Source organism: Drosophila ananassae, chromosome 3R (assembly GCF_017639315.1).
Source record: "Drosophila ananassae strain 14024-0371.13 chromosome 3R, ASM1763931v2, whole genome shotgun sequence".
Lineage (NCBI taxonomy): Eukaryota > Metazoa > Arthropoda > Insecta > Diptera > Drosophilidae > Drosophila > Drosophila ananassae.
The window spans coordinates 1,785,187-1,803,664 of NC_057930.1; the positions used below are offsets into that span (position 1 = coordinate 1,785,187).

The 18,478-nt window shown below is 40.6% G+C and overlaps 1 long non-coding RNA gene and 1 pseudogene across 1 annotated transcript; both read left to right on the forward strand.

The window, feature by feature from the left end:
• Positions 1–2,723: 2,723 nt before the first annotated feature.
• On the forward strand, positions 2,724–3,283 carry LOC123257337. Its single transcript, XR_006507380.1, has 3 exons — positions 2,724–2,814; positions 2,896–2,963; positions 3,029–3,283. It is a non-coding gene; the product is annotated as an uncharacterized LOC123257337 (long non-coding RNA).
• Positions 3,284–5,744: 2,461 nt separating this feature from the next.
• Positions 5,745–18,215, forward strand: LOC6499468 (annotated as a pseudogene).
• Positions 18,216–18,478: the final 263 nt, after the last annotated feature.

An 18,478-nucleotide genomic window follows, 5' to 3' on the forward strand; every position in this document is an offset into this window, starting at 1 on the left:
AGAAAGACCCGAACTTCCTTTACAAGATTGTGACTGGTGACGAAACGTGGTGTTTTCAATATGATCCCGAAACGAAACGCCAGAGTGCTGAATGGATGGCGCCGGACGAGCCGAAACCCAAAAAATCGCGCCTGGAGAAGTCAAAAGTGAAGAAAATGCTGATTTGTTTTTATGATTCCAAGGGTATTGTCTACAAAGAATTTGTTCCACTCGGCCAAAACGTTAATGCGGTATTCTACCTTGGAGTTTTAAAGTGTTTGGTGCGCCGTATTCGACATTTTCGACCCGAATATCGCGAAGATGGCAGTTGGCATTTGCACGATAAAGCGCCGTCTCATCGATCGACGCTTATGACTGACTATTTGACCAAAAATCACATTTTAAGCATTCCCATATTCACCTTATATGGCACCGTGCGACTTCTACCTTTTCGAAAAATGCATTTACCGATGAAAGGAAAGCGTTATGCAGACGTAGAGGCCATTCAAAAGGCTTGCACCGGCATACTAGGCGGCCGATACCGGGCAACGAGCTAAAACACTTCGTTCGACATGCTTTTGGACCGTGCAAAAAGCTGTATTAAAGCAGAAGGAGACTATTTTGAATTAAATGAATTGATTTTGCCGAAAAACACCTATTGTTCTGTCTTTTTTTTTAAGTCCTGTTTACTTTGGAACTCACCTTTTATGAGTTATATTCGCTGTGGACGTATTTAGTTTACTCAGGATCCAAAGCAGTTTTATAACTTTATTAACACTAAGTCCCTTTATTAACACTAAGTACTTCCTTTGCTTACATGTAAAAACTTATATGCGAACACTGATCAAGAAATGTCTGATCTCTTTGCACAGTTTTTGTAGACAACCTCTTCCAAGCAAGCCTCTTCGATCTTTCTTGACATGCCCTCACCATTCGCTTCTTGTAAGTAAAGTCAATCTTTTGGGATTCCCAACTGAACTCCTAATCTGGAATAACCTAAACATGCGTTTTTTAAACTGGTGCGCCTCAAGAAAGTCATCTTGGACACTTAATTTTTAGATTTTTATTAACGAGTCCCCTAGTCTTAACTAATTCACTTGTACTTATTAGAGGTCTACATGCATAAATTCTCATTGCCTCAGCCATAGAATAACATTCGAATGGAATAGAATGAATGAGTGCAAGAGGACGAATTGAGAGAGTGGGAGTGAGAGTGTCAGAGAGTATTCTCACTTAATGTCTTTCTCTTGTTTTGAGTCCGAACGAGTTAGAGTACTTCACAACAGTCATATATATCTGCTCTATTTTTTCTTTAGTTTTAGTGCGCATTATTTTTGCAGCTTAATAATAAACGGAGCTAAAAAATATATTATTTATAAACATAAAATATATTATAATTACAAGGAACCGGAACATATCTTTCCAGTATTCCTATTCAAGAAATTCAATACTCCAAAAAAAAATGTGTTACCCCAACTAATTAAGGTATTTTAACAAAATTATTCATTATTTTGTATTCTAATTTAAATAAAGTAGAAAAATTATATAAAAAAATTAAATGAATTATACAAAAAAAACAATGAATATTACCAAACTCATTCATTTATTTTCGGCCTCTGCATTCTATTTCACTCAATTCATTTCTCAACGTTGTTGATTTGAATGTCTTTTTTTGGGCTATTTATGCAGACCTCTAGTACTTGTGTACGCTGATGACCTTAATCTTTCTCGTATTATTCACTAGTCCACAATCTAGTCTTCAATCCGATTTGGATAAATTTCAAAATTGATGTTTAGCAAAATACTTAAAACTCAATGAATCGAAATTTAAACTCATGGCATTTTATCAATCTAGGCCTCACCAGACTACGGACCTTCTCTGTGGATACGGCTTCGAACGATCACCGTAGGTTAACGATTTGGGTGCCCTATTAGATTTGAAACTTAAATTACCATTCACCATGGTTAATAAAGCAAAGTATGGGATTGGATTTATTACAAAAATTGTTTAAAAGAATTTAATGACTTAACTAAAACAAGAAAGGATAGCTAACTTCGGGCGGAGCCGAGGTTGATATACCCTTGCAGTTACCTAGCAGCTTATATAATTATATATATGTATATCGGATCGGGGTATAGTGTGCCGATTCATGTGAGAATTTCCCATCAAATCAAATTTCTAATAAAAATGTTGGAAAAAGCCCCAAACATCTTTAAAAATAGCATCGTTGTGCCATTTCCGATCGTTCAGTTATATAGCAGCTATTAAGATATAGTCGGCCGATCCCTGTGAAATTTGACATGTCAAATTATTTTGCCCAAAATGAAATCTGTACCAAGTCCCATCTTTCTAACTTAAAAAACACCAAAGTTATGGCATTTCCAATCAATTAGTTATATGGCAGCTATAGGATATATAGCAAACATGGTCTGACCTCCAGACCCGAAAAAATATTTTTTTTTGTGTGGCTGTGTAATATATCGAAATATCAAAATAAAATATATTTTTTTTAAATGATATATTTATATCCTGATATTTTTGTTGCCCAAATATCGGAATCGCGATATTTTTTTTTTGATATTTTTTCCCTTGGTCACTCAATCTTTATTTCAATCTTTAAAGTGAATAGTTTAATAAATATTGAAATTAATTTGATACGTTCTCAACTTGGAAAAATGGATGTTAAAATCAAATTACACCAAATTATCAGGCGGGCACTGAAAAAGTGTTTGCATTGCGAGAGAGTCGTAAAGACGAGCGGAAACGCTTCAAATTTGTCGTCGCACTTTCGCAACAAGCATGCCGCAATTTTTGCAAAATGCGCCCAAAAGAAGGTATGTATGCACATCCCAATGTAAATAGGAGTTTAACAAGTGGTTTACAATATATGTATTTTCATTTGTTTTAATTTTTAGCCATCAGCGAATTTTTGAAATAGTACTTACAATAACTGAATCTTTCAAGACTGCTGCAGCTTTTAAAGGTAAGTGGTCTTTAAAACCGCTTGTTCTTTAAGCTTTACCTTAACTTACTATTATTTTCTTTTAGAAAATGGATATAAGGACAAAGGAGATAAACGAAGCATAAGTATACATGATCTGTAATGCAACCACTGGAGATCGCATAAGGCAACCTAGCCGGGCCTTTCAAGGTAGGCATTTAATAACACCCGGCTCGGTGCCATCGGAGCGACTGGTATCTGCTATTAAATGCGTAGTATGCGATACCCGTAGCCGAAGAGGGATACGCATATAAAACAACGGGTTTTTCTTAAATCTGTTAATTCCCAATATTGGGCTTAGTTTTTGTTAGTGGTAGTATAAGTTAGTATGAGTATAATAATAATATAAATAAAAAAAAATAATAATAAATTTTATAAACTTGTCTTTTATTGTGGAGAAAAATATTTTTTTTATAAAAAAAAATATATCAAATATATCGATATTTTGAAGTGAAATTTTTAAATATCACCCAAATTTTTTTTATAAAATTAAGAAGATAAGAAAATATCATCGATACGATATTTTTTAAATTTTCGACATCCTAGTTTCAACCCGATAGCTTTAAACTAAGAGACTAGTTTGCGTAGAAACTGACAGACAAGACGGACATGCTAGTTAATTTTTTTAGTTTAACGTTGTCTTTTTTTTGGGAACTGAATCTTTTCTGATGTACATTTTAGTTTTATATCCTACGCTAGCTATATGGCGTGGCTGCAACTGGCAGAACGTTGTCGGAGCGTTGTCGGCAGAATTTATTGGTGATCGCCCACCACAGCGCGTGGTCAGCATTGATAATTCTTAGAAGACAATTGTTACTATTAGGCAACATTGTATCACAATTGTGTTGCTGGGTTGATCGGAATTTGAAGTCAATGTTCGAAAATTTAAGTGTGTCAGCATTGTCCTCAACAGGTGTTTAGAAGTATGGGATGGGGTGGGGTGTTGATAGTCTTCATTTCGTTATTTTATATTGCTGGTGTCTCAGATTGGATTTGCAGTATTATTTTTTCGTTAGATCTTGTCCAAAACCGGGATGCTACGATAAATATAATTGTGCGTCCGAGGACTGCAATTATAGCGATGCGGTTGATAGATGAATGTGTCTTAATGTTTTGCAAGTGTTTGGTGTTTTTTATGTGCAGTGCCTGAAGATACTCCAGTAATAAAATTTGGAGACGATCTGCAACTATTGGAGTCATTTGTACAAATGGCAATTTACATTTTTTATACATTCAATATATTTTGTTTTACACTGTATATTTTGGCCCAAAATACAAAGATTTCGTTATTCTCTAAGTGTACAATAGTTTTGTTTCTTACTACAGGTTTTAACAATATGGTTTCATAATTAGTTGATTCTAACTCTGATATTTTTAATATGTAAACAATTGTACTTTTGTTGTGTAAAACTGTAACATCCACAAATTCTAACATTTCTTCTACTGATAATGCAGTCAAATTGTTTTTTGTAAAGATTTTATAGACATTCTTTTATTTCATGAGTGTGTTTACTAATTTGATTTAGCCCATTGAACGGCATATTTTTATGTTTACTATCTGTGGGACTTATGCAGCATCAAAATATCATAATTATTTCTATTTAAGTCTCTCAGTGTAACTAGCCGCAGAGAGGTCCACTAATTGCCCGCATGCGCTTTGTTGTTCTTTTGTAGCGCAAGCACTTTGGGAGCTATGATGGAGCTTCTGCGCAAGCTCTTAGGTTTATGCCACTTGTATATTCGGTTTTGTTGGATCGGCCGCTGCCGTTGTTTTGGGAATAAATTGACCCAATAAAAATAATTGAAATTGAATTGTGAGCCTTTATTAATTCGGTCGCTATCAAAACGCTGATAGCTCAACACTATCTCTCTTAAGTAGTTTTTGGACAATTACAACATTACGTTGACTACTTTTGTTGTTACTCTTATGAACAACTCTCCTGCTTCAGTAAGGACTCTCGTATTTCCATTTTTCTTTAACAATTTCTTTCTTAAAACGGGGTGAAAGTTTTGAACATAGCCTGGTTCTGATTTTTACAAATATTTCCTGACCGGGTGTGTATGTTACAGTGTCCTTGCGTCGTTTATTAAGATTTTTAAGTCTATTGTTTGTTTTTGCTTGAGGTTTTCTATATTCTACGTTTCTTCCAAAAAAAGTTTCTAATGGTCTTTGATTTGTTACAGAAAGTATGTAATAATTATACTCATAATTCTGATAATGTAGAGTGAAACCTTTCTATTTTCCCGCTTACTGAGCTTTTATATGGAGGGGGTGTGGAAATCTGTATACCTAGTTGGTCCTTCATCATAAACGTTATGGTGGCTGAATTTAGAGATCTCTCGTTATCGATTCTACACATTTCGGCACTCCATAGTAAAATAATATGTCGAGTAGGGGTTGTTTTAACGTCTTCTGTCGCTTTGGATTTTATGATTCTTGCCTGTGCTAATTTGGAAAATTTATCAATTTCTGTTAATACTAAGAGTTTTTCGGTAGAGAAAATATCAATATGAATGGTATGTCCAGGAAACTCTGGAATTGGAATTTTAGCTATTTCTGGATTTGTGGGATGCCTGTCATATTGCCTAATTTGCAGATTAGACATTATTTTACAAGAGCTAATATTTTCTGTTTTATTTTAGGGAAGTAGTATTTTTCTGAGATTTGGAATTTGTTTTCATGTTCACTTCCTGAGCTCTATTGTCGGGTTAGTAAAATAGGGCTTCTCTTGTTCTGTTTGTCCTGTCAAGTCTTTTGCCAGTATGTTAGTGAATCTGATCTTGATAAAGGGTCTATTTAAAGGTAGGAAAGGGTATTGTAAATTGTAGTCTGGAGGGTTTTCTTTGTAAATGAATATTTGATTCTTGAATACATTTATTGGCACGTTTTACGCTGAATATTAAATTGTGGTTGAACCATCAGCACTGTGCAGTGTGATTGTGGAGTCTATCTCTATTCTTTTGGGAGGTCTGGATAACGCATCCGCCACTATATTTTCCCTTCCCGGTTTGTACAGTAGTTCCTTATTATATTCATCAAGATAGGATTTCCATCGTTTTATGGCTACGCCACCTTTCCAGGTACCAATCATGGGTAAGGGGTTCGTGATCTGTATAGATCTTAACCTTAGAACCGCCGTATAGATATCCGTTAAATGATTTAACCGCCCAACATATTGCTAACATTTCTTTTTTCGCTGTTTCGTACTTTTCTTCAGTGTTCGATAGAGTTCTAGATATGAAGCTTTTGGCTTATTGTTTTTAGACATTAATCTAATTGATTTTATTAGCATAATCTGAGGCGTCTTAATTAATTCGATAACTTTTTTACTTGAGGCTTTCTTTGATTTACGACCATCCTCCCCCCTGAGTAATGTTGTTGAAGGTTTTGCCCATTGTTGCATATCCTGCTATGAATCTCCTATAGTATCCTTACAGCCCTAGGAAGGAGCGTAGTTCTTTAAGAGTTCTTGGACAAGGATAGTTAACTATGGCTTCAACTTTTGTTGGATTTTTTTGTATTCCATTATCAGTTATTACAAACCCGCGAAATTCTACTTGGGTCTTAAGAATTTCGCATTTGTCTAACTGACACTTTATGTTGGCTGTAACAAGTGTTTTGAAAATTTTATCGAGGTCGTTATAAAAAGATTCTTCATCCTGGCTGAAAACAATTATATCGTCGATATAAATGTAACAAATCTTGCCTATGTGTTCCCTGAGACTATCATTGAGGGCGCGTTGGAATATTGTACGAGGCGTTTTTTAGGTTAAAGGGTAATCGGGTGAACTCTTATTTTCCGTTATTTACAGAAAATGCAGTTTTTTCGTTGTTGATATCAGGTATCTATTACGTTGTTGATATCAGGTATGGGGTATCTGTCTGCTATAGTTACGCTATTTAGTTTCCTGTAGTCAATGACCAGTCTGTACTTTTTTACCTTTGAGGAGTCTAGTTTCCTTTGGTACGATCCAAACGGGTGAATTATTTGGTGATTTAGAAGGGCGAATCATTTCGTTGTCTAACAATTCTTTAATTTGTTTGGCCACTTCATCTTTTAGTGACATAGGGTATTGATAGAATTTTGAATATATTGGTGTGTCTGTGTTTTGTACGAATTTCTGCTCTGACATTAACAATATAAATAAGTTTTATATCAGGATCTGCGAACAGGTTTTGAAATTTTTTTTAAATTTCACCCAACTTGAATTTTTGACTATTCGTTAATGTTCTATACGGGTATTATGGTATTTACTGCTTCGAATTTCTTTTCTTTTATGTTGACAATTGTGCCGTTTTTGAGATACATTAGTTTTCCGTCAGTATCAATTATTGCTCCTAGCTCTTTTTAAAACTGTCATTTCCTAATACCGCATCAAAAGTTTTTAAAGTAGGTAGTAAAAAGAATTTTACTATTGCGTTTGAGTCATTGAATAAGTTTGCCATTTTCTAATGTGTAATGTGTACATCACCTCCATCGGAAGCAGCACGGAATGGGTTTTTATTTGGCAATAGGTTTGCCACTAATTTATTCTAAATATAATTTCTATTGGATCCTGTATCTATTAGTATTTTGAGTAACTGCCCGCTCCTCACTTTACACTCGAAATATGGTAATGAGGAGTCGGTTATTCTAAAAAATTCTAAAAAAAACCATATTGAGATTCTTTATCAACTTCATCAATGGCTTCAGTGTATTCCTCAAGCGGGTCTTCGTACTGAATTTGCTCATCTTGAGCTGCGACCATTTGTTCGTAGTTGTCTGTGGTCAGGTCTGTTCCCTTCTATCAATGTCCATTGGTTCGGGTCGGGGCTGTGGCTTTGGTGTAGACGGACGAAATGGCTGTGTTGCAGTTCGATATGGTCCCATTTGTGTGAAATTATTAAATAGAGTACGCATTGGTGGCTGTCCAGTATTGTTATTAAATTGTCGGGCCATAAAGAATGGATTCTGGTTTTGAACGTTTCCAGGTGTTATCTGTGGTCTTAGGTTGATACTTGAATAATTAAAGATTTGTGAAGGACGTGGTCGAAGTGGTAGTTTTTTGAGGGATGCTTCTAAAATTGTGTTGTTTCCCGATGTTGTGTTGTTATTACGATATGCTTGGTTTTCTAGCTTCAGCATAAATGTAGTGCTGAAGGAAGATCCGTTGGTACCTTCATGCCTAGGAATCTTGACAAGTCTCCTCTAAGCGCTCGGACAAAAGTATCCAATGCTTTGTCTCGATACACTTGGTCATTAGCTGTTCTGCTTCATGACCTAAACTCTATACCTATGTTATTTAAAATGAGAGATAAATGAGTATGAATTGCCTGATGGAAATTCCTCTACTGATTGATTCTGAACCTGAATTATGGTGGTCATTTAATACTCTAAAGTACCTACGTCTCGTTTATCAGCATAGTGTAGTGTGCGGCATTTGGAAATTGCTTTCCAACTTAGTGGGACATTATAATATTCTAACGCGGCGTCGGCTTTACCTGTTAATTTATTACGTATTGTGTGTAATATTCAAAAATTCGTTGCGTTATGCGGCAACGACGTCAAACTTGAACTCGCGGGAGTAGCGGTAGTCCCGGAGTCGTAGTCAAAGACCGTAAATAGTCTGACTAAATTTACCTGGATTCTGCAAGGGACTGCTCGAATTGACCAGGCGCTTGCTGTGATCAGGCTGCAGTTGATGTGGGGTGCTTGAAGTCGTGGGCTGGTTTTCCTCAAGTACCGGTGGTATGGTGGTTCGGCTGATTCCTTATCGGCCGATCCTACTGGCGGTCCGTTTCACGGGAGCAACACTCGAAGTAGGTTAGGTAATGCGGGTCTACTGGTGGTCCGTTTCACGGGAGCAACACTCGAAATAGACTGGTAGCCGCGGGATCTCCTCGTGGTCCGTTTACACTGGAGCCACGCGAAGTAGATAGTTTTTAGAGAGTCCTACTTTGTGAATCGTTTTACACAGGATCACATGAAGTAGGTCCAATTTTAAGTGCCGTAGTTTCAGCACTGAGTAACGAGACTATTGACTCTGATCTCGCAACTATCTTTATTTCCGAAGAACAATCCTTATATAAGATGCTAAATTATACATACTTAAATCTACGGAAGGTCAATGTTATGGTCGTGCTCAAACTAATGTTAATGCCAGGGTCACCCACCTCTGAGTCTGCTGACTTAGATTGCTTGTTTATGCATTGCTAGCACATGCTTAGGTTTTACTTGGTTTTTGGTCAGTCTATCATTCTTCTTGCTGATAATGCTGATTTCTGCTTCTGGCGCCGTCTACTAGTGCTGGGTTATTAGGTTGGATATTGTTGATGCTTATTGCTAATAGGTTAGTGGGTTTGTATATTGCAACATGCTGATGCATATTGATTGGATCAAATTACTAAGTGTGCATATTGGGTAGTAGGTCTTGGCACTAGGTGCCAACATTCTGCTTCCCCATTGAGGGACTCAATCCAATAAGGCTGTGCGTTGTTATTGGACCGTCACAGTGAACCGATGTGTACCCTTGCAATAAAAATATTGTGGATCTTAAAACTACTAAAAATCTTATGTTAATACCTTATGTTATTAATAATTCTATCCGACCTGTTGTCTCCTTCGCATTGTTGCGCGCCCTCGTAACCATTCTCCTTGGGCATCCCACGAAGTACTAGACCTTCTTTCTGGTTGGTCAGTGCGCATACAGGACTCTTGGTCCTCTCCTGACCTTGCTTCTTGCTCCCTTTTGGAGATGCATGTTACCCATGCCAGATAGGAGGTGACTTCTACTTCTTAAATTTCCTTGGTTACTGGCCCTTGCACTCTGTGTTCTTCAGTTGTGAGTTGACAACCTTGGGCTTGTGGTTTGGGGTCCGTCTGCGGCTCTCCTTGTTGATCCGCAATGAGTAAAGAACTATGTAATCTTCCGGATTTTACTATTTGCTCCTTGCCGATGCATGAAATCAAACTTTGTCGTGGCTCGTTAGCTTCCGGTGTCCAAGCCGCCGTATTACCGACGACTTGTTCTGCCTTGATATTAGGAGCTTATTCCGGTCGCACTGGCCCCATCACAATCCATCCAAGCGCGGTATTTTTTAGTAGTGGCTGTCCTTCTCCCAAATATGTCTGTTGTGGCCTCATAAGCTGGTAGATGATTTTGGCGCCCAACAACAGGTCAATATTCTGGGGCTGCGTAAATTCAGGATCGGCTAAGCGCAACTGAGGTGAGATATTTCTTGGCGCTTGAATAGGGTGGGATGGTTGATTGGGCATTATTTCCGGTAGTACAACGACGTGATTTGATCTTCGAAGTCAGTGGTTAATGTTGATAGGGTCACCACAGCTTTTTTCATGATCTTTTAGTTGTTCCTCCCAGTGCAGCGATGTTCAGGGTTGATGGCTCCAATTGTAGTCCAAGTGTGTCAGCCATCCTTCGGTGATTATGTTAATCTGTGATCCAGAATCTAGGAGTGTGCGGCATTGCTGAGGGGGTCCGGCTCGTCCATGTATTGCCACTTGGGCGGTTGGTAACAGAACGGTGGGCTTATCTGTATGCAGGGCTGTGGCTGAGCACACCACTTGTGATGAACTGGATCGAAGTGGTGCGGTCGACGTATTTTTCTTCATTATTACTTGACTGGTTGCCTGACGCTCAAGGTTTTCTAACATCTCCTTCAGAGATTGTCGATTGGTTGGATCGGTGATGGCTAGTTCTAGAGCTGACAGCGCGTGTGGATCCAATCTTTTCTCAATGATGTGTATCAAGATTGGCTCCCAGTTGTCTGTTGACACTTTGAGTGCGTTGAGTGTGGCGACCGTTCGGAGCACGGTATCATGTAAGCTGCGCAGCTGGTCCGCTGATCCAATTGTTCTGGGGTGTTCGAAAAGCTCTTGGATCGCGGGTTTAATCAACAGGCGTTCATTTTGGTATCGATTCTTTAGTCGTTGCCATGCATACTGGTAACTGGTCTGTCCGACCATCGAGTTGCGATTAGATTTTGTGCTTCACCTGTTACATGATTCTCCAAATGACGGAATTTTTACTGCATCGGTCTATACTTGTAGTCTTGATGCATTCCGTAAAAATTTCGTAGAATCGTAGCCAATGCCGGTAGTCTCCGTCAAACTTTGAAATTTCTACTGGTGGTATTACAAACGGAGGTGCAATCGCGGGGTTTTATGTTGATGCTGATTTTTATGTCGTGGTTCGGCTGATTCCTTATCGGCCGATCCTACTGGCGGTCCGTTTTCACGGGAGCAACACTCGAAGTAGGTTAGGTAACGCGGGGTCTACTGGTGGTCCGTTTCACGGAGCAAACACTCGAAATAGACTGGTATGCCGCGGGATCTCCTGGTGGTCCGTTTACACTGGAGCCACGCGAAGTAGATAGTTTTAGAGATTCCTACTTTGTGAATCGTTTTACACAGGATCACATGAAGTAGGTCAATTTTAAGTGCCGTAGTTTCAGCACTGAGTAACGAGACTATTGACTCTGATCTCGCAACTATCTTTATTTCAGAAGAACAATTCTTATATAAGATGCTAAATTATACATACTTAAATCTACGGAAGGTCAATGTTATGGACGTGCTCAAACTAATGTTAATGCCAGGGTCACCCACCTCTGAGTCTGCTGATTCAGATTGCTTGTTTATGCATTGCTAGCACCTGCTTGGGTTTTACTTGGTTTTTGGTCAGTCGGTCATTCTTCTTGCTGATAATGCTGATTTCTGCTTCTGGCGCCGTCTTCTAGTGCTGGGTTATTAGGTTGGATATTGTTTATGCTTATTGCTAATAGGTTAGTGGGTTTGTATATTGCAACATGCTGATGCATATTGATTGGATCAAATTACTAAGTATGTATATTGGGTAGTAGGTCTTGGCACTAGGTGCCAACATTTAATTTTCACTTAATTTATTTTCATATCTCTGTGATTCTTTTTATTCATTTTCACTTATCACTTAACTTTGATGATGCGTCCACACTTCTTGGTGGCTCGGATTTCTACCTTTTGTATCCTTCTCAGGATCCTGAAGCTCACACGGTTTAGAAGTTGTCCTGCGGGGCTTGCCTTACAAGACAGTGGTCCGCCGATTCCGGGTATGTCGATCGGGTTCGTGAAAGGATAATCCTCGCTAACCTGAACTTAATCTAGTTAAAGCACTGCCGAAGTAAATTCAAACTTTATCGTATTAAGCACTGCCACTTGGGTGCTTGTCACTTGAATCGGACTTAATCGATTCTCCCCGAGGTCCCTGCTCGGGCGCCAGTTAATTTTTTTAGTTTAACGTTGACTCTTTACTGGGAACTGAACTTTTCTGATTTACATTTTTCTTTTATACCCTAAGCTAGCTATGTGGAGTGGCTGCAACTGGCAGAACGTTGTCAGAGCGTTGTCGGCAGAATTTATTGGTGATCGCTTACACAGCGCGTGGTCAGCAGATTTCGACGGCGGATGTGATTATTGATATTTCTTAGAAGACGATTGTTACTATTGGGCAACATTGTATCACAATTGTGTTGCAATGTTGCTGGGTTGATCGGAATTTGAAGTCAACGTTCGAACACTTAATTGTGTCAGCATTTAAGCACTTAACTTTCTTATATCGCCCAGGAGGAGATCCAGAATATATATCAAGAATATGATCAAGAATATATATACTTTATGGGGCCGGAGATGTCTCCTGTCCTCCTGCGTTGCACACTTTTGACCAAAATTATAATACCCTCTGAACAAGTATAATGATTTCACTAAAAATGTATACCCATCTTTGGTCCGCCCGATACTTGAGTATGGATCGTGTGTCTGGAGGCCTGAATATAAAGTGCACCGGGGTCACATACAATCTGTAAAACGTATTTTGATTTTAAACATATGCTGCGGAACTTAATTATTCCTGTTCTTTACAGAATTTTTACGTTAGATTAAATTCCTTTTATTACCGCTTGGAATCCTTTCCTGCTTTTAAGCTGATACATATAATAGTTTTTACTTTTGGCTTATAGCGATTCTATCTTTGGAGAATTCTGTGATTCTCCTCGTTAGGAATCTAAAGTTTAGTTGGTCAGCAACGTTACGCTAGAAGTTCCCTGATGAGGCGAGTTATCGAGTTTACCAGCTCTTTGATTACCTTTTTGCGTAAGTTTTTAACATTGCTTTAAAACTTAAATCTTTCGAAATATATGTCACATCTAAAATTTTCAAATTGCATTCAGCAATTGCATATTTTCCTAGAAAAAATAAACACAATCCGTTTTCGTGCATCAGCCCACCGGCAACTACCATCATTCTTTGTTTAGTTATTTTCGATAATTATTTACCCTCTTTCGTAATATTAGTAATTTTGTAGCATGCATTCATATCGCATATGTACTGTGAATGTATAAATACATATACATATATACGTAAATAGGTCTACAAAGTGTTAGATATTGAAGATAGAATAATATAGATGTAGGGAAAAAGACAGATAGTAAATAAAAAAAGGTTAAAAATTTATAAACACGAAGAAAGAAGCTAATAAAAATAGGGAAATTACCTAACAAAAACAAGAAAGGAAAGCTAACTTCGGGCGAAACCAAAGTTGATATACCCTTGCAGTTAAGGTTGTTCCATTTCCGATCGTTCAGTTATATGGCGGCTATTGAAAATTGTTGGCCGATCCCTATGAAATTTGACAAATCAGATTATTTTGCCCAAAATGGAATCTGTACCAAGTCCGATCTTTCTAACTTAAGAAACACCAAAGTTATACCAATTCCGATCGATTCTATGACAGCTATAGGATATAGTCGTCCGATCCTTATGAAATTTTATACATAAGATTGTAACGAACTGTTTTTTCTTAACTTTTGCTAGAAACAAATGCCGCGGCTAGCTCACAGAGTTTGGGGGAACGTTCCATCGAATTTATATATTCGACGTGATTGCCCGAGCCCAGAAATAACACAGGGTGCTCCGTTAATAAATATCCCCTTTATTGTGATAAATTTACAAAAGGGTGAATCTCACCGGCTGCTTAGCTCAGCCGACCGACCGCTTGTCCTCCCGTCGACCCCGATCCCCGCTCCAGATTGGTGCCAATACACACGCCCTCCCAAAGCTTGCGCCCAGCAGGACGTGCGGTCTTGGTACCTGGCGCCGAAACGGCTCACGGTTCCCTCCGTTTGGACTCACGTGCTCCAGCTGCAGGGCCTGTGCCGTCGCTGCTCCCTCGTCGTCGCTGCTCTCTGACGTCGCTGCTCCCTCGTCGTCGCTGTTCCCTCGTTGTCGCCGCTTCTGTTGTTTCTTCCTTCGCTGATCCTGTCGTTACCTTGGGCTTCAGTTCCGCCGTGGATCCTTGATCCTTTTCCTACTTGCTCCTTGATTTCTACTCCTTGGCTGATTCGCGTACCGCCACCAGATTTACCCACAGGGGGTCCTTAAGCTACTGATCGCAGGTCCTTTCGCACTCGCTTTAAATCCCGCACTTGAGACTGTCGGAGTTACCCACGGGGGGTTCTTCAGCCTATACTCTAATTCTCCAAGGGAACTTTCCCGCTTGAATGTCAGACTTACCACGGGGGTCTTTCACTCAACTCTTCCAGCTTCCCTAGAAGACTCGGTCTCGATTTGCTCCAGGGGCTCTTCTTATATAGTGCCAGAGGCGCCCGTTAATCCTTGCAAATCGCGCTTCCTGCCGTTATTCCTTCGCTCCTCTGCTCTCGCCGTTAACTTCTCTCCAATTCCCGCGGCATTTCTATCGGCGGGCTTTTTTATTTTTCGCAGATCAAAACGAACTCCGAGGCCTGAAGAGCCGCCCCTTCCGCCTGTGGTTGTCCAGCCACCCAAACCAGCGAGTCTGTGAAGCGGATGCCGGCGTGGCCAAAACAAGTACTATCATTCGCCGCCAGCGCCCATGCCAGCCACGGCGTCACCCATCCGGAGTCGCCGCATTCCGCCCTCCACCGCCAATCAGAGCTACAGCCACAGTTACTCCCGCCGCTTGGAATTCGCCGTCTCCACGGCGATCCGACGGGAGGCGAAGGCTTCGCGGAAGAGAAGGGTCAACGTCCAGGGCACTGGTTGTGTTGGGCGGCCGCCACAACAGACCGTACAACAGCAGCCAAGTGTCGGGTCGTTCCGGGGAGTTCGCAAGCTGCCAAGTAAGAAAGGTGTGCTCGAGTACGAGATGGAGTCGTTCCGTCTTCAAAGCCTTGTATCAGGCAATGCAGTACAGTCATCCCGGGTTGGTTGCCTGGCAGCTAGACAAATACCTGGAGTTGGCTGGCCGGGAATACGATCTAGAGGTCGAAGAACCTTCTTCGTCATCGTCGGGAGTGGAGGCCCAGGAAAGGCAATCCAATCTGCAGACACCTCCGCCCACCGATTGCTTCACCAGCGAGTTCGACCTCTGCGATTCGCTCATGGGCAGTGGGGATGATGAGGAGGATCCGGCCAAGAGCGGTCTGCCGAGCGCCAGTCGGCGGATGAACAACAGCCTAAACCTGTATTCCAGATACTACAAAAAGCGGAAGAGCTTGAAGTCCAACCGCACCGGCTGGCCGAAGGCACACAGGCGACGCAATGCTGGGGGATTTGGCGGTAATCGTTCCATGCCCGAGGAGAGGATCAACTTCCAGAAGATGGGCCTGGTGGAGATGCCCCGTTAATCAGGAGCCAATGGAAACGGAGGAGGAGCAGACCACCACCACGACCACTACTACATCGGCCACCCGGGAAAAGCTGTTGAGCAAGGAGGATGATGATGATGAGGGTGGTGGTGGAGATCCAGAGGGAGATGAAGGCGGAGGTGGGCCGGGGAGAACGGCAGATGGAAAGCAGAATCCTCGAGAAGGCGCCGCCATGACGCCACCGGCCACCGACGTGGATGATACGGCCGACAATGAAAACGAAAGTCTGACCGAGGTGGATGAAACGATGGCCGACTCGGTGGATCAACAGCAGGACGATGAGGCGGAAATCGAGGCCACCCACACGGATGTCGAGGAGGAGGACGAGGAAGAAGAGAAGGACGAGCACTGTCCCCACCAACAGCAGCAGCAGCCACACCAAAACGACACCAAAGCGGAAGTTCGAGATCTCCAAGTATGCGCCGCCGAACAATGGGAAGGCGGCCAGCAGTTGTGCGGCGGTCAAATCCCTGGCCATTTCGCAGTTCCTCAAGAAGGAGGTGCGTGTCACCTGCCGGCGGCTGCAGGCACCGTTTCGGCGATTTCGTTACCGTCGCTGAGCCATCGGATCAGCTCCATCATCCACCATCATCATCTTCATAATAGTCCTGCCAATTTGGGGAGCAGGTCATCACGGTCATCATTCAGCACCGATCACTTTTAGACTTTAGTGTGTACAGAGACGATAAGTTTCAGTTTATAGGTATTTTTAGGCCACAATTCCCTCCAAAAAAGCGAGTACTCTGTTCCCAATTCAATTTTCGGATTAAATTTGGCGAAATGGGAAGTTGGAAATTATAATGTTACTTTATCACTGCCATTACGATTTATTTGTTAAATATTAAAACCAATTCGATGCAGAGTCTCCAAAAGTTTTTATTTATTTTTGTCAATTTTTTAATTTTTTAAGCAAAAAGATCACACACAGCGATATGTAAATAAGTCATAGTTTAAATTTAGTTTAGCTCAAATATTCCTTCCCTAAATACAAATACATAAAATTAAATGCAAAAAAGCACATTAACTATTTCGGACAATTCCAAAAAAGAACTTCTCATTTTCAAATCCTAGTTATTAAGTAGTAAAGATCCATTTTTTCGTTTCTATTTCCAAACGTTTTTATTATTTTTTAGCCATGTACTAATATCAAGTCAACGCTCAAAAAAAAAATTAAAGATAGGCGAAAGTAAACTACTATGTAACAGAAATAAAAAATAAATTAAACTTGATACAAATCAAGAAAGGAAAGCTAACTTCGGGCGGAGCCGAAGTTGATATACCCTTGCAGTTCAGTCGCAGTCCGCTAGTGGCGCCACGTATCTTATATTATTAGATATATAGCGGATCGTATATAGTCGGCTGATCCTTTTTGAAATTTGAAATTTGGCATATTGAATTATTTTGGTCCGATAAAAATCACCAAAGTTATGGCATTTACGATCAATCAGTTATATGGCAGCTATAGGATATAGTCGACCGATCCCGGCCGTTCGACTTATATACTACCTGCAAGGAAAAGAAGTGTGTGCAAAGTTTCAACTCGATAGCTCCAAAACTGAGAGACTAGTTTGCGTAGAAACCAACAGACAGACGGACAGACGGACATGCTCATATCGACTCAGGAGGTGATCCTGATCAAGAATATATATACTTTATAGGGTCGGAGATGTCTCCTTCACTGCGTTGAACACTTTTGACCAAAATTATAATACCCTCTGCAAGGGTATAAAAAAACCAAAAGCAATTGTAAAAATAATAAAACAAATAGTAAATTATTATTATTAAATATTAAATTAAAAATACACGATAGTTTTTATTCAACTGGCAAAACTTTTCAATTATTTTTTATCCAAATTGGAAGTTAAAATTATTTATTTGGGCCTAGTTTTTTTTTAGATTTAAAATTTATTAAAATTGGCAAAAGATTTAAGTTGAAAATTTTAGAAAAATGATTTTAATTCTGGGTTTCTATCTGCTCCCCTCCACCTTTCTCCATCCTGCACCTGCCGCCATCTTATCCATATGTTCACCCACCTTCCCACCTCCCAGCTAATGACTCTCTGATTTTTGATCCGATCCCATCCCGATATAGACTTGCGCAAGCTCATTAAGTATGAGGAGCGTCTGGCGGAGAACGCAAAGGAGGACAATTTCAGCAGCCTGCATAAGCGCAGCACCGCCAGCTCACGTGCCAAACTAACCGGAGACCGGGACAGGGACAAGGATAAGGAGAACTCGGCTCCAGCTACCAAGTCCTCATCGTTATTCGTGAAGGAGAAGAAGTTCAAGACTGATCGGGAGGACACGCGTTCGGAAGGTGGTGCTGGCTTCGTTGACCCGTTGACGTCTCTTCCGGGAGAAGCTACTGATGGAAACCTCCATCAACCGGCGGGGTGTTCCCAAGCAGAGCACGAAGCAGACCATGGCCAAGTCAGAACCAGGCAGCCGAAGGCGTAGTCGAGCTCATCGCGTTCCGGCAGGCAGCCACCGCCGTCTAGTGCGAACCGGAAGCTAATGATGGAGGACGTCCCAGGGCCCAAAGACGTCGTCATAGCAGGTCTCGTGCTCGCAGCGGCCAGTCGTGGATCCTCAACAGGTGAGGACAATAGATAGTATGATATTTTAGAAATTTTTTAAACTCTTTTCTTTTCAGGACGTCGCAAGAACCGACGACAGTGATCCGGGGCACTTTAGCAATACTACCAGAAGGAGTGGACCCACTTCCGAGGTCAAATTCCCGGCGAGCTTCCCAAGCTGAGCTCCCGATTTGGAGCCTGCCACAGCTGATCCGAAATGAAAATCATTTTCAAGACAATTCCTATAGACACTCATCGATTTC